Genomic DNA, 27,690 nt, shown 5'->3' with positions numbered 1-27,690 from the left:
GATACCTGCGAACTGGCCTTTGGAAAAAATGATAAAGTTGTGCTGCCAGTAGTGATATGTGAGTACGCGAATGGCTCTAATCCATTCGGTTTTGGCCAAGGGGAGTCCAAATATGGGTTTTATCATTGGGTTCTAATGATAGAAGATACGCCTGACACTATAAGAAAATGGCATTGCATTTACGGCGAAAATTTAATTGGGCCTTTTTAATTAAGTAATATGTAGATACTTATGGTAATAGTTCTATACTCTTACTATAAAGCACTTATTCAGCCATTTATTCCCATTCATGTGAATAAATATGTACTTGAAAATATGTAATAAATTTATTATGCAATGTACTTTCATGGGACCCTAATTGTGTTTACTATCGAAGAAAAACCCATGTTTTCTGATTTTGAATCATCCTTGCTCATTATTCAATTGACTATTTTTAGTCTACATTCTATAGGCCAAAAAGTGTTCAAAAAAATATTCAGTTTGGAGACTAAATAGTTTTATATTTTATGGGTACTCATCACGACCACCTTCGTTCCAAAAATGCAATGTTCCCAATCCCAACCCTTTGGAATGTAAAATAAACCACTTATCTCATCCTTTGTACTCCTGTTTCACCCTCTCCCCTCCATCACCCTACAAATTTTAGATCGCCTGATGCATAGACTCAAAACTTCAAATGCCCTTCCTGTAAAATTTACATTTTGGACACTAAGTATAGGTTGGTTTTCTCGTGACAGAGATCACAATTTACGGATTTTGCTTTGAAATTTGATTTTTGGCCGCTACTTCTTCATTTCGGACCATTGTGCAACACCCCTATGCCAGTAGGGAGAAGAGTGCTGGATTACTATTGTTATCAAAAAAAAAAACAAAACAAAACAAATAAAAACTGATAATAACAATATCTTACATACATGAATAAAGAGGAAAAGTAATGCAAAAACTATGACAAAGAAACAAAGTACAACAAATAAGAGAGAACATGCAAAATTTAAAAAAAAAAACAGAAAACAAAACAAAAAATACAAGCAATGAAAAGCAAAAAACAAGAAAAAAAATAATAAAATAAAATTTACTGCTCCCCTTCCCATAAAGCGTTGAGCTGAAGTTGACACAGGTCTCAAGTAAGTAGTAAATACGCAATCAATAATATGACTAAGTAGTGGTGTCAATTATCTAAAAAAAATTGATTTTCGATTTTTTGAAAAAATCGTTTTCAAAAAAATCAGCTCAAAAATAATCGATTCTGTACTCGTATAATCGATTTTTTCCAATTTTCGATTTTTTTTTTGTATTTTTTTAATGATTTCTTGAATGGTTGTGTTTTGAAATTTCTAGACTTTTCAACAGTGAATTTATATTAATGAAAAAACTGCAATTTCCTGTGAAAATTCCATCGATTTTGCAATTTTTGAAGGATTTTCAACTGTGTTTGTCTTTTTTCAGGTCATTTTCAACTAATTCATCTGTCGTGTTTTTTGAAAAAAATCAAAATAATCGATTCTTGTAAAATTAAAATCAGAATCGAAAAAATCGGGAAAAAATTGATGATTTGGGACCGATTTTATCGATTTTTGATTAAATCGATTTTTAATCGACACCATTAGACTAAGAGCCTAAAAAAAAAAAAAAAAAACAGAATTAGAATCTAAGAGGCAGCTGTCACTGAAGAGACAGGCCATACTCACACTGGATCAATGTTGTCTCCAAGCAACCACTGCCTTAGAGCCTTCCTAAACCTACGCCTAGAGGACAACCTAATAGGCTCTGGCAAACTAAGATGAAATGAGACAGACTTAAACCCAAACTGTATGCGAGAGTGATATTTTTTCCAATTGGGTGGTTGTTGAACACCACTACCATACCTATGGAATCCACAGCCTAGCTTGAGTGAATATACATAGTTTTTTAAAATTGAGTAATCACAACTGACCAAAGGCTAATGCAGAGGGAGCATCCCAAGTAAGACCAGCAGCACAGCGAACTATCCTCTTCTGGAGAATCCTAGCTAGCTCAGTGAAGTAGTCAGCATACCCACCCCATATAGCCTCTCATGGGGATTTGAACCAGGGTCCCTACAATTCCTATTCCTACCTATATGCCCTAACCTAACCACTCGGCTATGAGTACACTTAGAGGGTTAGGGCATTAAAAGAATATAATTTGTTTGGTAAACGCCGCACCAAACCACTCCTACTTGGAATATACAGCTATACTGACCAGGGGTGTAACAGGGTACAATGAGACACAACTGATTTGAAAAGTGTTGATGGAAAAGACTGGGGGTATAGCAGGGTACAATGAGTGATAGGTGGTTTACAAGTCCCCTTTTCTCTTTTTTAGGAATTTATGCATTATAATAATGAAGTAAAATTGCAATTACTCAGCAATTACCTATCCAAGTTGAACGAAAAATAATCTGTTCACTCCACCTTAATGATTCTCATATTCTGTCCAATAGGTACATACAAAAAACGATTGTATACTTTAAGAGAACATTCAAATGAAATAAAATTTCATACATCAGAGCGAAACCAATAGCGTGATACGCACACTAAAAAAGCGTATTTTGGCTTAGATTGTAAAAAACCCATTTTTGTCAACATTTTCGAAAAGTGTCAAGCTGAAAATATTGAGGAAAAGTCGCAATTTTTGTGGAAATTATCAAAAATCCAATTTTTTTTGGAAAAAAATATCAAATTCAAAAAAAAATCAAGAATTTCCGTTTAAAATACGGAGCATCGCGTCGGTGACCGGAGGGTGGGGGGAGGTACGTTTTCTAACACCATTCTCATCACTTTTCTCACAGAAAAATAATAATTTAAAAAAAAAAAACAAAAATCTGTTTTTGTAACTCTGTAGGATGATCAGAATTCGGTGAACGATTCACTCCAGTGATAAGCAATCTATTATCGGTTCACTCAAATGATAAAGGGTATACGAGTAACCTTGTTGTTTCCCATTTTTAGGAAAAATTCACAACAGTTCGGCGGTTAAAAAAACAATTAATTGCGAGTACCCTGGCGTTGCAGCAACTGAGCAAATTTGGTTCTTTACGTACGCGATGAAAATTACGGTAGAATAGAATACAATTATTCCATTAATACAAAATTAATGAACAATTTACTGGTGGAAAGCATGACATTAATTGCTGGGAAATAATTATGATGAAATCGCGGTGCAAACATTTTTCATTGGTAAACAATCATAGTCCAGTAGAATTAGCAAAAAAATAGGTTCTATAGTGAATCTCTAGGTGGCAAGCTGATTTTTGGTATACTGGTCCATTTTGATGTCCTGAAAACGAATCCGAGGAGTCCCCTACTGTCCCGGGTGTGCTTTCCCCCAAATTGTGGGTCTTAGCCCCACAAAATCGGTTTTTGACCAATTCATTGAAAAATATTGACTCTAGCGCAAAAATGGTTGAAGAATGTTGTTCTACGTCAAATTTCCCACCAGATGAGCGATGTATCGATTTTCCAGCCCCAAGGGGGGTGGACCTACGACGCTTCGAACATAAGGGGGTCTGTATATTAGCGCTATTACGTTGATTGTTAATATTGGTCGTAATATTTTTAATCGTTTAAAAATGGTATGGGGGTACTTCTTTTTATTTTTCTGAGATACAGAACGGACTACAGCGTCACCCCCTCTCCCTCCCCCTCACCATTCAGTTATCTGCCGATATAACGTACGTGCGGTGAATTGAAATGTAACTACTAAAAAATGTAAAAATGTCAAATGGAATGTTGATACGAGTATCAAACAACAATTTTAACGAAGCGTAACCAATTTTCCCCCTTTGTGGATCCCAAGCTCCTCACAACTTTTTTCAATTCATCTTCTTTAGTATTGGTCAAATTGGAAAAATTCTGCAATTGTTATGTTCTAATTCATAAAATTTGCCATAAAATGAACCTTCGTTCATATTTCTCGCCCCAGGGGGGGGGGGTGTGAACCTAAAACATTGAATACGTAGGTACCTACTTTCTCATTCTCACAATGTGTAAATCTCTAGGTATGAAATTTCCAATTCAATCGCAATAGGAAACGTAAAAATTTGAAATTAGGTAGATATTAAGTAATTATAGATATAAATTCTTAGATAAATTTGAAAGGTGGGCGTGAGGAGAGGAGAGAGTCTTCACCGAAGATAGAAAATCACATTCAGTGAAAAGTACGGTTGAAAGGGATAGAGAAGGAAGGATTGAAGAGTCAAGTCATTCATCTAAACACTTGGAAAATATATCTCGTAACAGATGTCAAATAATTCGTCCGATAAAACATTATGATGAAGACTCCTTTCTCCCCTCCCACCTTCCCAAATTTATCTAAGAGGCCCTATTTCATTTCGTAACATTCAACCAGAAATTCCCTCTACATAGGTACCACTTTTACCGGCTTTTCGCAGAAAAGTCAGGTACTGTATTTGTCTCAACTGTGACAGTTTTGGTCCGGAGTAAATTTTCTTTGCGTTTTGGGGTGTTGGGATCATTGTGGGACCATTAGTTTTTTTTCAGGTTTCCTTAAAGTTTATATATATATTTGCTTGCGACCAGACATGTCAACTATGCTTGGCATATATGCAGAAAAGTGAACAAAATTTTAAAATTGGTATAATTTCTGTTCTAAATCATTTATTAAAATTTTATTTACAGATTCAATCTAATATTTAAAAAATCTATGTGTTGAAAAAAGTAATCAGATTTTTAGGCTAAATTTCGAAGAAAATGTTTGAAAATGGAGTCAAAGTAATTTGAATTTTGAGAAAGTTAAGACACCACAAGAAAGCTTAAACAAAATAAAAATTTTTGATGTTTCTAATTTTTCAATTGGCCAATAAAATACTGAAATATTTCCAGTCAAATTTGTTGTCGTGTACACTCAGGATCGATGTATTTGCATACATCTCCACCAGCACATCACATTCTACTCACTACAAATCAACTGTAGACCCTGCGTTCGTCCTCGCGCCTTGATTTCTAAGCCATGCGACCTCTGGCGGAAGTTTCTGAAAACTCATAGTTGACTTGTATAGTAAAATTAACCCATGACTTGTCAACTATAGTTGACAAGTTGGTCAGTCCACTTGTATAGTAAAATTAACCCATTCAACAGTTGACAAGTCTGGATACTAATACCTAATACCTATATATATATATATGTGTGTGTTTATGCACCAATTTTGTGGCAGAGTAAACTCGAAACCTATGAAATTTTGAACAAAGTGCTTTATCCCTCCCGACTGATGTATTGCCTAAATTTTGAGATTTCAAGTTTTATTAAAATTGGTTTAGGTGTTCCTTAGATATTTCAGATTAAGTGATTTTTTTTGCCATTTTTGCGTCCTTTTGCAGACTTCCTCACCAGTTTTGTTTTTGGTATACCTATTTTTAATGTCTGTCTTTATACCCAAATGATTTCTCAGTTTATTTCTTGTTAGGAACTCGATGGGTAATGATGGGCCGATTATTAATTGATCGTTTGACGATTATCATTGTCTCTTTCGATTAATCGATTAGGTATTTTAAAAAAAATAATCGATCATGTTTACAAAAAGCCGATTCTCTCACGCTGTTCGCGTGAGTGTTTTTTTAAATGTGTTCCCTTCAACATTCTTGCTAAAAAAAATAATGTGAGCGAACTTGAAGCAAAACTGAGTAAGGAATTTCAGAAGAATTACACAAAAGATTCCAAATCACTGATTAAAATTTGAAAATCTTCTTGCAATTGGACTTTCAGGCAAACGAAGATCTTTTTTAGCTTTTATGCATACATTTAATTTACATGATTAAAGGTATCCATCTAATCTCAAATTTTTACGCAATTGAATTGGAAATTTCATACCTAGAGCACGGAGGTTATAGTATTGTGATGCACGTATTTTGCTGTGTTCATGGCAGCACATATGCATAAGAAACGATTTACAATTTACCTATTCGAGTGTTTTTATTTGTAAACAATTAAAATACTGCGCATCAGGAATGTAAATAGTGAATGTGAACTATGATGGGTATGAACGATGGCGATCCCACGTACAACCAGCTAACAGCTATGTACAGTGACATTGTGAAACAGAATAAACTTCAACAAAAATAGTTAGAAGAACAGCAGAGACCACTCAACCACTTACGAGAAGTAGTAGCTCACTATCAAGGCAAGTCAAAAGAGGATGAAAACCATCTCAGCAAACTAACATCATCAACAGACGAGTCAGAGGAAAATCATAGCAATATGACAATAGACGGCATTAAATCCATCCAATCAAAAGAAACTTACAGTGAAAAACTCAAAAAGAAACGTATTCCACCTATTTACGTAAGTGGAATAAAAAATATTACTGAATTTACTGCAATGTTGGAAAGCATGGAAGAGTGTGAAACCCCTATAATGCAAACCCTCTCTAATGGAACTCATTTTTCCAAACGAGTCGTTCGTGAACGGCTCGGCTCATTTTTCAAACGAATCTTTCGTGAATGGCTCATTTTTTGAACGAATGGTTCAATTTTTGCTGGTTTATTGAAAATGACGTTTTCGATGGACAAACTTATTCAAGTATCACCTTTTAAGGATCATTTCAGGTTTAAAATTGGAATTTCAAAAATTCTCTCAATATGCAATTATTGAAAAGTAAGCAACGATCGATAATTCAAAATCAGAAAATAATGGTTTTTGATAATAAACAAAATAAGGCTCTCCGAAAGTACATTGCTCTTAAATTTATTACGCATTTTCAAGTACATATTTACTAACATAATAAAGGGGGTAACTTAGGCTAAATAATTACTCAAGTACGAGTTGTATGGAACTATTATAAAGAAAAAGGACCAGCTAAATTTTCGCCCGGAGTGCAAGCCCATTTTCTATCGTCATTGGTAGCTTCAATGTTCCAATGATAAAAACCTATTTTGACTGCCCTCTGCCATAAGCGAATTGATTAAGCCCGTACCCATATATACATACCACTATGGTTTCCGTATATTTATGCTTTCTTCCGAATTTCACTTCGCAGGACTCGACCGATGGGTCGACCATATTTGAAAAGCCTACACGTGTTCCTCCGAAGGTCAGTTCGCAGGAATTAAGCGATGGTATGAAACTACAAAGCGAATATGATATCCGTGAAGCTATCTGAGGGCATAGTGAGCAATGCTGTCCCGTAATAGGATGACTGAAACATTTTGTTGTATGCTGTTGAGAAAATTTTCATCAGCTGGATCATCTCTTACGACTAGATTTCGTTGTTTCTTACCCTTGGAAGCCATTGTATTCTGCCCGAGTTAAACTATCCCTGTTGACAATTTTACTAGCAGAATGCTAGCATTAGTAGCACCCACCTAGCATGAGTAGCAGGAAACTAGCATGATACTAGCGTTATGCTAGCATGAAATGAACTAGCATAACATGCTAGCAAAATGCCAGCTTATTACTAGTACGATACAAACTAGCAAGAAGTATGTTAGCAATGAGCTAGCTACATGCTAGCAACATAACTACCAAATGAAGCTAGCATTTCCCGCTAGCAAAATGCTATCATATATCTAGCATGAGATGAGCTAGCACAATGCATGCTAGCAATATGCTAGTTAAACCCTTGCCTCTCAATTACCAAGTGATGCTAGCAGTTCATGCTAGCATGATGCTATCATATCGCTAGCATGGGGTGAGTTAGCAAAATGTATGCGAACAATGTGCTAGTCAAACCCTTGGCTCATAATTACCTAGTAATGCCAGTTGTCCCTGCTAGCATGATGCTATCATATTGCTAATGCGAGATTATCTAGCAAAATGTATGCTAGGGATATGCTGGTTAAAACCCAGCACCATAATTATCGAGTGATCCCAGCAGTTCCTGCTAGCAAAATTCTAGCATAATACTAGCCTGAGATGAGCTAGCACAATGTATGCTAGCAACATGCTAGTTATATCCTAGCATCATAATTACCGAGCGATGCTGGTAGTTTCTCCTAGCATAAAGCTACCATGTTGCTAGCATGATATGAGCTAGTAAAAAGTACACTAGCCATACACTAATTAATCCTGGGAGAATGATTATCTTATTAACAATTTTACTAGCAGAATGCTAGCATTAGTAGCAGAATACTAGCACGGTGCTAGCATGGAATCAACTAGCAGATTACCAGTTAGAATGGTGTTAGCACTTTGCCAGCAGACATTTTATTGGAAAATTCATCCTAGCATTGAACTGGTATGATGCTAGCATGCGGTGAACTAGCAAAAGACAGGCCAGCAATTTGCTGGTTACATGCTAGCAGCATAACCACCGAGTAAAGCTAGCAGTCACTACTAGCATATTGCTAGTGCATTGCTAGCACCCTGTAATGGTGCTAGCATGAGGTGAACTAGCAAAAGGCATGCTAGCAATCTGCTAGTTACACGCTAGAAATACAATCACAGGTAAACTTGCACTAGTCTACTGCTAGCGCTATTCTAACCTTGGTAAAGCTAGCAGTCAAAGTACTAGCATGGTGCTGGATTTTCGTTGAAAGACTTCTTATCCAGGTGCTAGCAGTCAAGTGCTAGCATAATGCTAGCAAATTGCTAGCGTTGTTCTTTAATATGATACACTTAACTTCTCTTAGATGAAGTATGTAGTCAAGTCGAATATAAGCTCAATACAGTTTCCTGTTTAAATTAAGAAGAGTGAAGTTGGCAAACTAATCACTCAGCTTATACTAGCACAAGATGCTAGTGCAATGCTAGTTCTAAACTAGCATTGTAGGGCAATTGCCCATTTTTGGATATTCTTGGGAAACGTACCATAATTAAAAATATACCCTATTCTTTTATAAGGAAATTAGGTAATAAACTTCTAGCATTCTACATATTATACACATGCTAGCATATGCTAGCAGAAAGCTAGCAAGATCATGCTAGCACCAGTAGCACCATTTTGAACACCTGCACTAGCGTATCTGCTAGCAAACTGACGCTAGAATTATGCCAGTTGTATGCCAGCATATGCTAGCACTGTTGCTAGCATTCTGCCACTTGAAATTGTCAATAGGGATATTTGCACGAACATATCACTACCGGCACCATAGGTAACTTTATCATTTCCTCCGAAGGTCAGTTCGCAGGAATCAAGTGATGGTATGAAACTACAAAGCGAATATGATATACGTGAAGCTATCTGAGGGCATAGTGAGCAATGCTGTCCCGTAATAGGATGACTGAAACATTTTGTTGTATGCTGTTGAGAAAATTTTCATCAGCTGGACATCTCTTACGACTAGATTTTGTTGTTTCTTACCCTTGGAAGCCATTGTATTCTGCCCGAGTTAAACTATGGACTCGGTACTTCGACGTTTCGAAGATGAAAATGAAAATGCACACTAAACGAGCACGTTTTGAGAACATTTCAATATCATTTTACGGTTGAAGCACGATCAATTTCAATGCCATAATGTTACTGCGAACTTAAATGTGAAATTCAAATTTACTTCGTGTTAATACTCGACGCGGACGTCAAAAATTTGACTTATTTTATATGCGTTTTTCATAAAATTTCATACGATTGTTTAATTGTTTACCAATGAAAAATGTTTGCACCTCGATTTTATCATATTTCACAGCTTTATGACATGTTTTTCGTGGGTAATGTTCATTAATTTCTAACCTATTAGTGGAATAATTGTATTCTATTTAACCGCAATTTTCATCGCGTGCGTAAAGAACCAAATTTGCTCAGTTGCCGCAACTTCAGGATATCTACAATTGATTGGTTTTTTAATCGCCGAAATGCTGTGAATTTTTCCTAAAAATGGGAAACAACAAGGTTACGTACTCGTACTATTCATCATCCGAGAGAATCGTTCACCGAATTCTTGTTAGGTATTCTTCAGATTTACAAAATTATAAAACTCGAGAGTTTTCATTTTTTTTTAATTTTTTTTTCTCTGTGAGAAACGTGAAAAAAATGGACAAATGTGAAATGGTGTTGAAAAACGTACCTTTCTCTCTTCTACGGTTCTTCAATGCCAAAGCTCGAACTAGAGAATTTCAATTTTTTTTTTCAATTTTTTCTAGTTGATTTTTGCTTAAATTTTATGTCTTATTGAAAAAAGGTAGGAATCCATGAAAAATGTGTCAATGATTGTTTGTTATTTTGAATTTCAGAAATTCTTGATTTTTTTGAAATTGATATTTTAAAAAAATGTATTTTTCACAATTTTGACAAAAATTAGGACATTCTGTGAATTTTAGCTTGAGACTTTTCGAAAATGTTGACAAAAATGGGACTTTTTACCATTTAAGCCAAAACAGGACTTTTTTGGTGATTTCTACGAGATTTGCTCAAATTTGGTATTCAAGTTTGGTGTGGCGTTGGATTGTTGGAGTTAAAGTGGGGGTGTCCTTAACTCTAAATTCTCGGATTTCCTAATTTTTGAAACGACGAGTGATTGAGTTGGCGTATGATATCTATTATTACTTTGTTATTAAATAATTGAAAATTTAGTAAAGGGATTTATTAGTCATGATTTAGAAAAAAAAATTGAAAATTTAATATGAAGATTCTAATTTTTGTGAAGACGGAAGTAATTAAGTAGGTACCTACTAACAAGGGAACCTCTTCAGGTGTCCGCCTCCGATTCGAACGGGACCGCGATTTTTAGAAAGAGCATGTTCTAAAACCCCCAAATCCGAATTTTCAGCTCCCCAAATTCATTTTTCGATTTTGGGTGAATTTTTGAAAATCCAAAATTGACTATTTTGGTGATTTATGCTTTTTTTTAAAAAAAAGTACATACTTGATCAGTAAAAATGTTCAAAATAAGTCCTAAAACTGATATTAGCCCCCCAAATCCACATTTCGCCATTTCCAGCCATTCTGGAGCCTCCTGCGCTATATTTATCAATTTATCCAAAGTTAGTAATTTGCTCCAGAAGGCGTGAATATGAAATTGGGCAGCTGAAAATCGAGTTGTGTGTTATACTCGATCTGTTTAACAAGTTTATCTACATTTGAGTCGGTTTTGGGAGGGATACCTCTAGAATGGTTTTTTTACCAGTTTTTTTCAAATAAAAAATCAAAAAAAATTAAAAGTTTTCCGTTTGTGTGGAAATTTTTGAAATTCACGCGAATGCGAATCGCTGTATTTTGTACAAAACTAACCCCCCAAATCCAAATGTCACAATTTCGCGCCATTCTGGAGCCTCCAGCGTGATTTTTCAATTTCCCCTGCAGAATTTTGAATTTGCTCCAGAAGGAGTGAATATGCAGTTAGGCAGCTAAAAATCAAGTTGTGTATTATACTCGACCTGTTTAACGAATTTATTCACATTTGAGCCGATTCTGGAAGGCACACCTCCAGAGTGGTTTTTTGACCAGTTTTTTTTTTCAAATAAAAAATCCAAAAAAATCCAAAATTTCCCATTTCCGAGAAAATTTTTTAACTTTGCGCGAATCGCTGTATTTCGTTATGAACTAACCCCACGAGGGCGTATCTCGCTATTTCCAGCCATTCCGGAGCCTCCAGAACCATTTTTCAATTTCTCCAGCATTTTGAATTTGCTCCAGAAGGCGTTAATATGATGTTGGGCAGCTAAAAATCGAGTTGTGTGTTATACTCGACCTATTTAACGAATTTATTCACATTTGAGCCGATTCTGGAGGGGACACCTCAAGAGTGGTTTTTCGACCAGTTTTTTTTCAAAATAAAAATTATTTTATCCAAAAATCAAAAATTTCTCGTTTGCGAGAAAATTATTGAAAAATGCGCGAATCGCTGTATTTCGTCATTAATCAAGCCCACGAGGGTGAATCTCCCCATTTCCAGCCTTTCTGAAACCCCTGGAGAAATTGAAAAATCGCGTTGGAAGCTCCAGAATGGCTGGAAATGGCGACATTCGCCCTCGTGGGGTTAGTTCATGACAAATTACTGCGGTTCGCGCAAATTTCAAAAATTTTCTCATAAACGGGAAATTTTTGGTTTTTGTATATTTGTATTTTGAAAAAAAGCTGGTCATAAAACCACTCTTGAGGTGTCCCCTCCAGAATCGGCTGAAATTCAGATGAATTCGTTAAACAGGTCGAGTATTGCACACAACTCGATTATCAGTTACCCAACTTCATATTCCCGTCTTCTGGAGCAAATTTAAAATTCTGGAGAAATTGAAAAATTGCGATGGAGGTTCCAGAATGGCTGGAAATGGCGATATTTGGATTGCGGGGGGGGGGGGGGGAATAACAATTTTAGGACTTATTTTGAACATTTTTACTGATCAAGTATGTATACTTTTTTTAAAAAAAATAAATCATCAAAATGGTAAATTTTGGATTTTCAAAAATTCGCCAAAAATCAAAAAATGAACTTGGGCAGCTGAAAATTTGGTTTTGGGGGTTATAGAACACGATCTTTCCAAAAATCGCGGTCCCGTTCAAATCGGAGGCGGACACCTCAAGAGGTTCCCTTGGCCTTGTAAGCAATTTTTTGAATTAATAAATTCTTATTATCAATGATATTGGTATGAAGATGATAAATACGAATCAATATCACGTTATCCCATTTCATATTATATACTGCAGGGTAGGTACGCAAAAATATCAAGTAGGTACCCCAAGGACATATAATTCAAGTGAATCGTTCGCAAATGACTCTTAATTCAAGCGAATCGTTCACGAACAATTTATTATTTTAGTGAATCGTTCATGAACGACTCATCTGTGGATCAAGTCATTCGCGAACGATTTGTTCCAGAAATGAATCGTTCGTAAATGACTCGTCTTTGGTACGAATTGTTTGTAAACCATGCAAACGACTCATCTATTGTATATGGAGCGAATTGTTCACAAACGACTCATTTTTGAAACGAATCGTTCGCGAACAACTGATCGCGAGTGAACTGTTCACCTGTTGCGAGGTACTTTGAAATTCATTTTTTCTCTCGAAAATTTCAGACTAAAAGGTGTAGTTTTTGAATTAAGGGGGAGGGGGAGAGATTGAAATTCACATTGGTTCATTTCGTTTGAAAAAACTGTGTACCTACACTATTTCGTGAAAAAGTTGATACATCTCCTGAAAAAGTTCAAAAACTGCGTTTTTAAATTTTCAAAATTTTTAAAATAATTGTTGCCGAAAATCCAAAAATGAATTTCACCCTCCAAAACTTTGGGGTACATGGATTTCAAGAGAAGCTCTTTCGGTCTTGTATGTATATTATGTAAATTATAGTTTCGTTCAAATCGAAATCAGGATGATGCCAGATCAGAAAATTACTGGGTGAAAATCCAGATTGATTTTGTAGTTTTCGAGCATTTCAATTTATTTATGTTTTCTGTGAAGTTCACGAACATTTTTTTTGGTCCAATATCGGACCCTCAAACCAAGTTTTACCTTTTCCGGCTTAATTTACTTTTCTAACGAGATTTCGAATACATTCAGTAATTTAATTAAGTAGGTACGTATTTTCAAGTTCTCAAAATTTCATTTTTGGCCAAAAAGTCGCATTTGAAAATCCTCACTTAAAATAGTAGAATTGGCTGATTTTTTGCATTAGGCACCTTGAAGTTCGATTGAATGAAAATTATCTAAAAGTTAGAATGGAATTTTTTAAAGAAGTTTTGTTCATGTGGGCGAAATTTTGTGAACATAAGATTAGATTCGATTTTTTTCAATGTGAAATTTCATCGATCAAGTATTTTGTGCATTTGAGGAAAAAAGCTTGTAAAACTTTCAAAATAATAACGTGGTTCAATTTTTGCTGGGTTATTATGACAATGACGTTTTGTGGTGTAGGAATTAGGAATAAAAGAGATTTTTAGAACTAGGAACAAATAATGAGAAGATAGGTATTAGGAAAATTCACGATTAGGAAATATTGGGATGGGTTTGGATTAGGATAAGACAAACCTACCTATCCACATAATACAAAAATGCTCTAATTTTACTCAAACTCACGAACATATGTTTCAACCAATATTCTATCGAAAGAAAGGGATTTTATTTACAAGGTAGGTAGAACCTACATCAAACACAATCCTAGTTGGAACGTATCCCAGTGTTAAATTAACTCGAAAAGTAAATTGAATTTACGTACATTTCTAGACATTGTAAACAAGTCGAAATAGTTGGAAATCTACTAAATCTATACCTAGATTATTCAGATGGAATCACTGTTATAAATCCATACCTAGATCATTCAGAGAAATTCTAACTACTTTACCATTAACCTAATCATTACCTTGACCATATCAATAGTAGTTGGACTGAATCTATTCATAGATTATATCTTAGCCCGATACTTTGAAATAAGAACCTAAATGCTGACCAACATATCGGCTAGAGGATTTACCTCAGCCTAGCCGGTAACTCGACCAAGGAAACTTACTCCATTTGAATTACTGTCCAATTAATAGTGAAATAAATTCATAGCAACACAAATAACACTCGCGTTACCGGAGAAATTATATCATTTTAATTAATTCAAATGTTAAACAAAAAACTCGAATACTGCCATGAAATGACAGGCAAATTACAAGATAAAAAATAGCAAAAATACAAATACGCGTATATCATTCGAGCGGAGAAAACATACTGAAGAATAAGTAGGTATTACCTATTGTCATAATCACTCGAGTTTCCCACCATAGATTTTAACCTTGAGATGGGCTCATTGAATTTATGTACCAAGTTTTGCCTAACTATTTCTATTTAGGCTCATCTATAGCACAGTTTTTGTGGGCAAACTTGTTCAGATACCTATCATCATTTGGAGGCCCTTCGAGGTGTAATATTGTACCAGAATTTTAATAATTCCCTCGATAGCCAATTGAAAAATGAGCAACGATAATTGAAAATTGGAAAACGTGGCTTTTTGTTTGATGGTAAACAAAATATTAGGCTCCCATAAAAGTACATTAAATTTATTACATATTTTCAAGTACATTATGTACGTATATAAAGGAGGAAGAAATGCTAATTATAAGCACTTCAATACAAGTATAGAACTATTACCGATGTTAATCATCAAAAAGGGCCAATATCGTCGCCCGACTGGCATGTCCATTTTGTGTCGTCAGCGTTACGTCCAAGTTTCCAATGATGAAAATTATGTTCTTCGTTCCCCTTGCCAAAAGCGAATGGAATCTTCCCGGTCTTACGCGTCTCCTCACATATCATTACCGGTACCATAACTTTATCATTTTTTCCGAAGGTCGCTTCGCAGGAATCAAGATACGGTGCGAAATTAACAATTGGTGCTCCTATAGCGCGAGCTATCCCAAAGCATAGGTACTGTTCCTTGATCTTGCGTAACAGGCGCACTGAAACATTTTAAAGCATGGTATTCAGAAAATGTTTCATCAGCCGGATCATCTCTTATTACGACTAGATTTCGTTGTTTCTTACCCTTTGAAGGCATCGTATTCTGCCCGAGTTAAGCTTTGGACTTGGTACTTTGACGTTTCGACAATGATAATAAAAATGCACAACAAACGAGCTCGGTTTGAAAACATTTCAATGCATTTTACAGTTGAAACACGATCAATTTGAATGCCACAATGTTACTGCGAACTGAATGTGAAATTCAAATGTACTTCGTTTTATTCCTCGACGCGGACGTCCAAAATTTGGCTTGTTTTATGTGTTTTTCACAATAATTTCATACGATTGCTTAATTGTTGACCAATAAAAATTGTTTGCATCGCGATTTCATCATATTTCGCAGATTTATGTCATGTTTTCCGTGGGTAATATGTTCATTAATTTCGTATTGCATTCCATTTAACCGCAATTTTCATCTCGTACGTTAAGAACCAAATTTGCTCAGTTGCTGCAACGTCAGGGTACTTACAATAAATTGGTTTTTTAATCGCCTGTAATTTTTTCCTAAAAATGGGAAACACAAGGTTACGTACTCGTATACCATTCATCATTTGTGTGAACCGATAACAGCTCGATTATCATTCGAGTGAATCGGTCACCGAATTCTGATTATCCTATACAGATTTACAAAATTACTCGTACGAATTCAAGTTTTTATGTTTTTTTAAAAATTACGTTTTTTGTGAAAAAATTGATGAAAATGGTGTTGAAAAACACGTACATACCATCCCCCTCCTCTTCCCGGTCTCCAATGCAAAAGCTCAAACTATTGAATTTCAAACGATTTTTTTTTTAAAGATTTTTTTCAAGTTGATTTCTGCTCAATTTTTTTGTTTTATTAAAAAATATATAGGAATCCATGAAAAATATGTCAATGAGTGTTTGTTATTTTGAATTTCTTGAAAAAAATCAATTTTTGTCATCTTTGCTTGAGACTTTTCGAAAATTTTTGCAAAAAATGAGACGTTAAAGTTAAAGTTATAAAAACTTCCGTAAGATTCAGTAAAGAATTACATTTAAAAAACGCAGAAATAAAATGAAATGAAAAATTAAAATCGAAAAAGACAAAATTCGTCAATTCTGTTTTTTTTCTGCTACCAAAGCTGTGTAATGAAAAATATCTTGCAACATAAGCCGAAAAAATGTCGGTTATTTGAAAAGATTCTTTTCAACGAATTAAATTGACTCTTGTCCAAAATTGTAGGTAGTCTTTAAAAATTTCCAAAAGGTGATGAAATTTTAATAAAATTCAGCAAAATTGATCCAAATAAGACGTCATCTCAAATTTTCTTCGTTTTCTGATGGTCCATCAATTTTTGATATTTTTGTATGATTTTCACAATTATAATTTCACAATTTTTATGATACCTACTTTATTTGTGAATATTCACTTCTGGCTCTTTATTAAGCATGATGATCGTCAGAATTTTCACTTTGGCCTTCCACCATTATTGTTTCATAATTTATATATCTGTTAATTGATTAATAATTTTATAACTAACTAATCCACCTTAATTTTTCTTTGTTTCAGGTGAGTACAAATTTCCTTCTAAAAATGATAGAATAATATGAACTCGCATTCGAGAATATGTAAGTAGTAAGTACTTACATAATTTTATAATCCTTCTGAGAAAAATTGAGTTAGTGACTTCTGCACCTGTGACCTTTATTTTCAATGGCAAATCAAGAAAAAAATTCTAAAATCACGGAATTTGAAAATCAGCTGAAATAATTTGTCTATCAGGTTTGAATTGAGGTGATCTGATTTCCCGAATACGAATTTGGAATCAGTGGATCAAAGTTTTGAGTTTACAAACAATTTTTAATTTTTATTGAATTATAAAAAAATCAAACTTTAGTCAAAAATGTAAAGAAATCAAAATTTTATCAAATAGACCAAGAGAGCTGAAATTTGGCGTGTGTCCTGTTTAGTTGTGAACCCTCTAAATCGATTGAAAACGGTTTCGAACCATTTTGAGTGATAGTTCTGAAGTACCCTAGCAGATTTTGAAAAATGAAATTTTCACAAAATTTTAGTAAACTGAGGTGTTGAAATGAAATTATTCACTTGTACCCCATTTTTAATATGCTGACTTCGATTGGATTTGGTTTCAGGCAGTTCTGGAGCCTTCGGGTGTATTTTGGAAATTTCAGATTTTCTGAAAAGTGGTCTAAAAACCATCCAAATCAACTTTGGTGTCATTTTTTCAAAATACAGGGTATCTAATAGGTAGTGAAAGTGGTGAAAAAGTAGTGATTTTGAGAATGGGTAATGAAGAATAGTGAAAAAGTAGTAAATCTAGTCAAAAATGTTGTAAAAAAATTAAAAAGTTCAAACACGCATTAAAAACCTGTCAAATTATTGGAAAAATGATTGATTTTGTATCATTTTTTTTTTTTTTTTTTGGTAGGTATACAAATTTTCTTCAAAGTATTTCCAATTTTTTTGAAAAGTTTCCTGTGAAAAGTTTGATTTTGGTAATTTTTTGCGCGAGGGGGGGGGGCGAGTGGTGAGCTTTCTAAAAATTTGGTTGAAGAGAAGTGGTGAAAAAAGTAGTGACTTTTTCAACAAAAAAAAATCTTTTAGATGCCATTTAACATTTCACCAATCATATCCATCTGCACATTGTCAACCTATCGTCGTCGTGGTTCCTTATCCTTTACAGGACATTGGAAATCGCATTTTTGTGGTACCCTTACAGGGTGAGGCGTATGCCTATTGCCACTGCGATTATTCTAGGGAATCGACGTTGTTTCGAGCTTCCACTAGTAGTTTCCCGTTGCTTTCTAGTGACATCTACACAAGCACCTTGGAGCTAGCCGGGTAGTTTAGAGACCCTGAGCTCCTCAGTGTTGACCTCTATAGACGCTCGAACCAGTTTCAGCTTTTTGATTCTGCTAACAGATGGCGTGCATTATCTGTTAGCTCGGCTAAACTGGTAGTCCCACGGTACTTGGCGTATAATGTTGATAATTGCACGAAAGATTTTTTTTTTTTTTTTTAATTACACGCACAAGCTTGCCTCTGTAGCTGGGTTTGAACCGGGTACCTCGTGAACGGAGGTCCGCGGTTCTACCTACTACGCCACCGAGGGACATTGTCAACCTATATTTTTGATAAAAAACTTTATTCGGGTACCTACTCGATATTTTTGCACACCCTGTAGGTAGCTAGGTACATATGTGAATACATACAAGTAATTACTGTAAGTAGGTAGATATGTATGTACCAGAGTCCTGCACGGTATAGTTAAAAGTTATCTGCGTTAGTCGCGCGCCGAGGGCAGGTAGCTATAGTTATTAGTCGTCCTAACGGCAGGTTATAACTGCACCGGCCGGTGCGATTATATTTGTAACTCAGATAACTTAACCATCGACTAACTTGTAAGGTGCACCGGGGGAAGTTGGAATTCGGGGTAAGTTAGAAAACTTGCTCTAGCGCCTAGAGGTTTATATCTGGTGAAGTGCCACTAAAGGTGACTTGAGGGTACTACCCCTACTTCATCACGGCATGAAAATTTTCGCAATTCAGTTTCATTTTAGATGTCTTTGGTTCAATTGTATTTTGTTGTTGTTTTGAGCTTATTTTGAATTTGGTCTAAAATACAGACTTTCTATTTCTTAGTTTTTCGCATATAGCGGATGAACCGTGCGTCCTAGTGAAAATCTGATGAAAGTGATCTCAAAGAGAATTAAATTCTCTACAATTTTGTTTTTGTGCAATTTTTCTAGGACGCTTGGTTTGTGATCTACGCCTCTGCAAAGTTTAGCCTGTTCTAACTTCCCCCAATTGGGGTAAGTCAGGACAGTTTATATTTTATTCCACTGAGCGAAAGCTACTGTGTCAATCACGCTCAACTTTTTACCATAGGTTAAGAACCCTTATGGGAACCTACATAATAAATTTGATCCATATTGGTTCATTAGAAGGGGAGTAACAGCTGGTCAAAGTTGAAATTGCGAAAAATCATTCTGACTTGCCCCGGTGCACCTTAGTTAAAATAACTACGCTACCTGCGATTATCCGCACTCTCATAGATAATATTATTGTGCAATATATTTTTGAAAAATGATTTTTCAATCCCTTCCCCGATTGATGAGTCATTGAAATATATCGATAAGGTCTAATCATTGCAACGATGACGAATGCGGTATAACCGTAGTTATTAACCTAACTACCGCTGCATCGGCGGGTAGTTGTAGTTAGTTATTCGTCGGTTGCGCGCGCCGACAAAACTAACTACAGTTAGTTACCTGTAGTTAAATTAGCCGATAGCTCCGGCGGTTATTCTGCTATTTTAACTATACCGTGCAGGACTCTGGTATGTACCTACTTATCTGCTTAGTAATGAAGAGGTTGAAGTGGGAATTTTATTAAGTCTTCGTGAACAAAAATTAAAAGTAAATAGATATTCAATGTATGTAAAGCATTTAAGTACATATGTAATTTTAATAAAGAATGTGAATATGTATCTAAATAATTAATTTCTCAATTAAGAAGCTCTCGTCAAATAATGATAATATTTGGATGCGAATGAAAAAATTCAAATATGAACAATCCCCAAATTTATGGAACCATTTCCTGCAGTGTTAAGCTTTGTAGTCTACAAAAAAACATTTGATTGTGTTCAGTGGCAGAAGTTATGGCGGATGCTGCTGGCAATGGGTGCTCCAAAACATCTAGTGTGGCTGATCAAACAACTGTATGAGAAGGGGTCCACTAATGTTTGGACCAACAGGACAACATCTGAAAAATTCCATCCAGAAGAAGGAGTTCACCAAGGTTGCATATTGTTTCTCATTCTACTAAACATGTACAGAGAATACATCATTTGGGAAACGCTGCAAGAGATCATGGATGACTAAGCTAAGATAGAGTTGATCAACGGCAAGGTGTTCTGATATGTGGCTAACAGATCACCAACCTCAGGTATACTGATGACACAACTTTGATGGCCTCCAGTGTGGAGTATATGTCTGTGCTGCTCAAGTGCCTGAAGAAAGTCGATAAAAGATGTGACCTACCAATTAACATGACAAAAACAAAGATGAAAATATACAGGCCAACCGAGAACTTGTACAAAATCTAGGAAGTTGATGGAATCACAGTTGTGAAGTGATTCTCCTAATGTGGATCCATCATTGAGAACACTGGTGGATGTGAAGCTGTTACCAGAACTGTGATGAATCATTTGCAACCAATATGGAGCAATTGGCGATAAGCAGGACCCTTAAAATTTGACTAGTAAATGCTTCTTGTACTCATCAGAGACCTGGATCATTTGTGAAGGGAATCAGTGACAGATTGACACAATGGAAATGTGGTACTAAAGACAGTGGCTGAGAGTCCCTTGGATAGAAAAAAGAACCCTTGCCTCAATACTAAGCAAAAAATTGGTGTGACCAAAGGACTATCTGCAGTGGTCCTTGGCTGGATACTCAAGTACTTTGGATGAGTCACAAGAGCGGATGCCATGGAGACAACATTTGTGCAAAGCAGAGTCAGACTATTAGTCCGGCATATGACAATAGGAGTAATTGCACCCCCCCCCCGCCGATCCTCCATGACAACATTTTTCTTAAAGGGGACATCCTAAGGAACATTTTAATGCAAAGTTGCCAAAAAAAAAGTTGGCCTTACTTACAAAATGGCGGCCATTTTGATTGACAGGTCAGCCGAAATCGCAGATTTTGCGTTATAACATAGGACTTACCCAAACTTTTTCAAACTTTACAAAGGTAGATCGAAAGATGATGCAAAAATTTATCACCTATCAAAATTTCAAGTGCTAAAGTGCGTTTTTCGATTTTTGGTGAATTTTTAAAAATCGAATTTAGGCCAAAAATGAGGGAAAAAATCAAAATTTTACCAAATTGACCAAGAAAGCTGAAATTTGGGATATACCCTATTTTCGACATGCCAAATCGATTGGAAACGGTTTCAACCCGTTCTGAGCAGTTTTGGAGCCTCCAGCAGATTTTTGAAACTCGAAATTCCAACAAAATTCCATCAAATTGGAGTTGTAAAACTAAAATTTATTCTAAAAACTAGTTTCAATACGCTACGAAGTACTGCAGGTGAATTTCAAGTTGTTTTGGAGCCTCCAGCGACTTTTTGAAAATTCCTGAAGCCTCCAGCAGATTTTTGAAACTATAAATTTTCACAAAATTTCATCAAATGGAGATGGAAAGCTTAAATTTACAATACTTTCCAATTTTAACACCCTCAGAAGACGACTTTATTTGGGTTCAAGTAATTTTATGGCCTCCAGCGACTTTTTTTGAAAATAACTATAGCCTCCAGCAGATTTTTGAAACTTTAAATTTTCACAAGATTTCATCAAATGGAGATGGAAAGCTGAAATTTACTCTACACTCCAATTTTAACACCCTCTGAAGACGACTTCATGTAGGTTCAAGTCATTTTAGGGCCTCCAGCGACTTTTTTGAAAATTACTGGAGCCTCCAGTAGATTTTTGAAACTTGAAATTTCCCCAACATTAATTTATCAAATGGAGTTGGCAAGCTGAAATTTACTTCGCAGACTACATGGTGGTTTCAAATGGTTTTGAAGCTTCCAACTACTTTTAGGAAATTTCAATTTTCCAAAAAAACGTCATACAACTTTTCCAAGAGTTGCTGGAGGCTCCAAAATGACTTGAAATTCACCAGCAGTCAACTTCGTAGCGTATTGAAATTAGTTTGCAGTATGAGTTTCGACTCTCCATCTTAGTTTGATGAAATTTTGGGAAAATTTCAAGTTTCAAAAATCTACTGGAGGCTCCAGTAATTTTCAAAAAAGTCGTTGGAGGCTCTAAATTGACTTGAAATCCACCAGAAGTTGTTTTCAGAGGGTGTTAAAATTGGAAAGTATTGTAAATTTAAGCTTTCCATCTCCATTTGATGAAATTTTGTGAAAATTTATAGTTTCAAAAATCTGCTGGAGGCTTCAGGAATTTTCAAAAAGTCGCTGGAGGCTCCAAAACAACTTGAAATTCACCTGCAGTACTTCGTAGCGTATTGAAACTAGTTTTTAGAATGAATTTTAGTTTTACAACTCCAATTTGATGGAATTTTGTGGGAATTTCGAGTTTCAAAAATCTGCTGGAGGCTTCAGGAATTTTCAAAAAGTCGCTGGAGGCTCCAAAACAACTTGAAATTCACCTGCAGTACTTCGTAGCGTATTGAAACTAGTTTTTAGAATGAATTTTAGTTTTACAACTCCAATTTGATGGAATTTTGTGGGAATTTCGAGTTTCAAAAATCTGCTGGAGGCTCCAGAACTGCTCAGAACGGGTTGAAACCGTTTCCAATCGATTTGGCATGTCGAAAATAGGGTATATCCCAAATTTCAGCTTTCTTGGTCAATTTGGTAAAATTTTGATTTTTTCCCTCATTTTTGGCCTAAATTCGATTTTCAAAAATTCACCAAAAATCGAAAAACGCACTTTAGCACTTGAAATTTTGACAGGTGATAAATTTTTGCATCATCTTTCGATCTACCTTTGTAAAGTTTGAAAAAGTTTGGGTAAGTCCTATGTTATAACGCAAAATCTGCGATTTCGGCTGACCTGTCAATCAAAATGGCCGCCATTTTGTAAGTAAGGCCAACTTTTTTTTTGGCAACTTTGCATTAAAATGTTCCTTAGGATGTCCCCTTTAAGAAAAATGTTGTCCCGGAGGATCGGCGGGGGGGTGCAATTACTCCCATTGTCATATGCCGGACTATATGTGCGGTGGTCCTTGGCCAAATACTAAAGTACTTTGGATGGTGGGTCACAAGAGCAGATGCCATGGAGACAATATTTGTGCAAAGCAGAGTAGAAGAAGCCAGTCGAGCAAAAGGATGATTGTCAACCTGGTGGACTGACTCCATTCACAAAGCAACAGGCCACAGTTATACAGAATGTGTGAGAAGCATACAGGGCAGGGAGCAATGGCGCGCTCTTATTTGCAGGATTACATAACTATAATGGTCACAATACCCCCACATGGTGTAATACATTATGATGATGAATTGAAAATCTTATAACGGTACCAGTTGTGCACAACACCATCATGAGCTACCAATATCTATCTATAGTTCAACAGCATGCCTACCAAAAGACGTGTCACATTGCAACTAAAGAATAAAGCCATGCAATAAGTGGACATTGGCATGTTGCATAAATGCATTCATTTGGCAAGGTGAGCTCTTACAATACCCCCACATTGGATGATGATGATGAATTAAAAAGTTTATTACAGTACCAGTTGTGCTCAACGCCACAATGAGCTACCAAGATCTATCTATAGTTTAACAGCATGCGTACTAAAAGACGTGGCACTTTGCAACTAAAGAACAAAGCCATGCAAGTGGACATTGACATGCTACACAACTGCATTGATTTGGCACGCCAGTGTAAGGTAACTGTCCAAGAAATTGTTAGCCACTACATCTGTTTCTGTATCAATTATGATCCTACAAAAAAATGAAAAAATGACCAAATCTGATGCGAGGAACTGTTTGTGGTACACGGAAAACAGAAAACAATTTTCTGAAAATCCGAGACAGAATGTTCATGACTTATTACGTTATTGGAATCTTTATTTTATAATGAAATGATGGTGCTAAACACCACATTATGGATGCATTCATAATTTGATGATGATGAATATCATCTGTAAATACACCCGACGGCCCACCCGACCTAAGAAATCTGCCCTAAGTTCTAAAATCAATGCTATGGTTTTTGGACACATTACAAAATCATCCCATTGACCATCATCGTCCCAGTTTGCAAGGCTGGAAAGAATTGCTTCTGTATATTGAATATACATATATACAGATGCAATTCTTTCCATCCTAGAAAACTTGGATGATGATGGTTGATAGGATCATTTCGTATGGTATCGAAAAACCATAACAATTTTCCAACTCTCAGCTGATTTTTTGTATTAGCTGAAATATTCCGATTTCGCAATATGTCATCAACATGCTATTTTGGATGTTTAGAATTTACAAAACGTGCCATCAAGTCAGAAAAAGTTGAAAAACTGGGAGAAGAAGAGACTCGTCGACATCTATAGTACCTAATTTTTTTTCCTTGTCGATTCAGAATATCAGAATAAATTTAAAAATCAATTGATCGTGGAATATTTTATTGCATGTAGGAAAATTATCAAGGTTTCACAACTGATACAGACTTGTATCTTGAACGACTTGGCCTCGATAGGCTAAAGAAAAATTTCATTTCTTAAATCTGATGAATCAGAATAAGGTTACTCAAAAAAAATTCAAAGTGCTAATAACATTCTTAAAATCATAAACCAATTGAGATGAAATAAATGATTAAAATGTGCCTCAACTAGATCAATATTCACAATCTCTGAAAAATTCTCAACTGAGTGAGCTTCCTCAGTTGCTTCAATCTTGGACACCACAAACTTTGGTGAAAAAAATCTGAATTTTTATAGGTCGAAAAATTACTACCTATACTTTTACCGAAACAACCTGAAAAATTTCTTATATTCCAGTTGACCGTAGAATATTTACTCGTAACGAAAAAACCAAAAAAAAGAACCCAGAAAGAATAAAAGAAAGGGCAAAAAAGTAAAATCTAGTAGATAAACTCGATTCTCACGCGTATTTCCAATTGGTATTTATGTTAGCATCGTAGGGTAGGGTAGGGTAGGGTAGGGTAGGGCAACTTTACATAGTTTGGAAAATATTCCAATTTTCAAACTGACCGAAAGAGATGCGATTTATGAAATTATTACCTACCTACGTCTACGAGGTGCGCAAGAAAGAGCCACACTAGGCAGAAGAAGATATCTACTCATCGTCGTCTTCGACCGAGAGAAGGATGAGGCGAAAAGAAAAACACACGAACCCTGGAAAATTTTGTTTCGATGCCTCGTGTAAGTAGTAGGTACGAGTCACGATGAAGACGAAAACAGGACGACCGATGCTGAAGGGAGATGAGAAAATATAGGAAAGAGGAAAAAAAGATGGAAGAAGAAAAGGTCTCGGTAAACAGACATTTTTATAGAAATTTGAATTGTGTTTTCATACGTCTCAAGAGAATGAAGAGAAAAGATTATGAAGCTGCATTCACCTACAATAAAAATTCCGTTTATATTTCATACGCATTTGTATACCTGAAAATGGGCAAAAACAATAATAATAAATGTCATACTTATTACGAATTATAACGTAACAGACGAAACGAAATACGTACCAGGAATCTCTTTTCGCCGCATCGGCATCGTCGTGCTTTTTCTATACATTGGAAAACTCTCTCTCGCTCTATATATTTTTTTTTTCCTCTCGCGTACTCACTTGTGCTAATATAGTAGGTAGTATACCTATAAGATCCCTTTTCACACCCTGATCCCGAATTCTTCATTTTTTTTCTCGTCCTTCTGTGTCTTATGTACTTCTACATATACTTGTATATGCTCGGTTTAGAGGTCGGTCGCTTCTTTGCCGAAAGCCAAGTTTAAAATTAAGGAAAATTGCGAGATACCCGAACATCGATCAAAGTTAAAGAGTTTCGGCGGCTTTGGCCGGCTCGAAGAATGTAAGGAATTTGTACATTAAAGTAACATAAATCCGCCAAGACTGCTCTGATAAACTGCCTTGGTACGTGTACAATGAGCACAGGCGACGTAGTAGGGTCGTATTTAAGAAACAATTTTTTTTCGTATGGGTATCTGTACTCTTTACTGCCTCTATAATTTTAGAAAGCTGTGAAAAGCTCTTTTACGTAATTTAATGAGTATAGGTTTAGTTCTGGTACACGCCTTACATTGGGGCAGTTAATCGTTTTTATGTAGATTAGGGTGAATCGCGAAAAAAAAAAAATGGCGGAAGATTGTGAACTAATTCGGTACAGACCTTGATTTTTAGTTTAAGTCACTCAGATGAAATCTCAACTTCAGAGGTGCTCCTGGAGAAGATGAAAATGTGCTTTTAAAGATGGGGCATTTTTTCAAAAATGCGATTTTACAACCTGTTTTGGGAAACATTTTCCCTTTCAGGTTCAATGAAATAGAAATTGGGGCACTATAACAGGGAGTATGCTGGTTTGCCATTTTCCTGCGAAAGCGAATTATCTATTAAGTCAAAAACTATGAAATTTAGAAAAATGTTTACAAGAGAGCTTTTTTGAGAGAATGAAAGTATATGACCAACTGTGCAAAAATCTTGAAATTTCATGCTGTAGAACCTGAAAAATCTAACAAAATGAAGAAACAAAAAAATTTTCATAACTTTTTTCATTTTTTCACAATTTTAAGTTTATTACTGCATGAAATTTCAAGATTTTTGCACAGTTGGTCGTATTTTTTTATTCTTTACTAAAAAGCTCTGTTGTAAAATTTGTCTAAATATCATAGTTCTCAATTTATAGAGAATTCACTTTCGCAAGAAAATGGTGGACCAGCATACCCTCCCCCCCTTATGAAATAAGTAAGAAGTCAGACAAACAAGCAGACAACTTGCAGTGATTTTAAGAATCCAGTAAGAAAAGCAGACGGCCTTCAGAAGTCAGACAAACAGGTCAATGGCCTTGGGAGACCAGACAGGTGGATCAATGACCTTGAAATCCAGACAGATGGGTCAATGACCTTCTGAGACCAGACAGCCAGGTCAATGACCTTGATATGGTAGACAAAAAGCTAGATGGCCGTCAGGAGCCAAACAGTGAAAATCCTGACGGAAGTTAGATGACTTTCGAGAGATAGATATCCGGGTCAATGACTTTTGAAAGCCAGACAGAAGCCATATGCTTTTCTGAAGCCAGACAGATGGGTCAATGACCTTAGAAAAGGCCAGACAGGAAGCCAGTCGCCCTTCAGGAGCCCGACAGACAGATCAATGACCTTTTGAGACCATACCCGAAGCCAGGCAGTCAAGTCAATGACCTTAAGAGGTCTTAGAGTCATCGAGTCAATATTTGAACCAGATTTTCGCCTAATAAGGGCACCCTACTTTCAGAAATGACCCATTTTTGGGTTCATAAGTGAGTCCAAAAAATGAGTCAATGATCCAAGAAAAGTTGGGTGCACTTTTTCACAAAAAATTACGCTCGAAATATAAGGTTGGAATTCGAAATCAGCACTACTAAAAATTAAAAAAATACATGGGTCACTCGAATTCTTAAATTTTTTTTTTATAAATTAGGGACTTTTCGTTTTTTTGGGGGGGGGGGGGAGGAGGCCTATTTGGAGAAAAAGTTCAAATTTTAAATCTGCATCTTCGAAAATCTAGCAAATTTTAAAACTGAAAATAATTGCGATAGGTTGACCTAAGTTTGTGCCAATTTTTCTAGATTTTTTGGAATTGGCTGTAATGATAATA

At 35.7% G+C, this 27,690-nt stretch overlaps 2 long non-coding RNA genes across 2 annotated transcripts in view; one reads left to right on the top strand and one right to left on the bottom strand.

Annotated features, from left to right (window-relative positions):
* Positions 1-27,690, top strand: part of LOC135837703 (uncharacterized) — a 354,017-nt gene that overhangs the window by 191,567 nt on the left and 134,760 nt on the right. The window lies entirely within an intron of this gene.
* Positions 14,872-15,536, bottom strand: LOC135834406 (uncharacterized). Its single transcript, XR_010556670.1, has 2 exons — positions 15,372-15,536; positions 14,872-15,286 (listed from the first exon to the last, which is right to left on the bottom strand). It is a non-coding gene; the product is annotated as an uncharacterized LOC135834406 (long non-coding RNA).

Source organism: Planococcus citri, chromosome 2, assembly GCF_950023065.1.
Source record: "Planococcus citri chromosome 2, ihPlaCitr1.1, whole genome shotgun sequence".
Taxonomy (NCBI): Eukaryota; Metazoa; Arthropoda; class Insecta; order Hemiptera; family Pseudococcidae; genus Planococcus; species Planococcus citri.
Note: the sequence above shows the minus strand (reverse complement) of the source record. Positions and strands in the feature narration are given on the sequence as shown.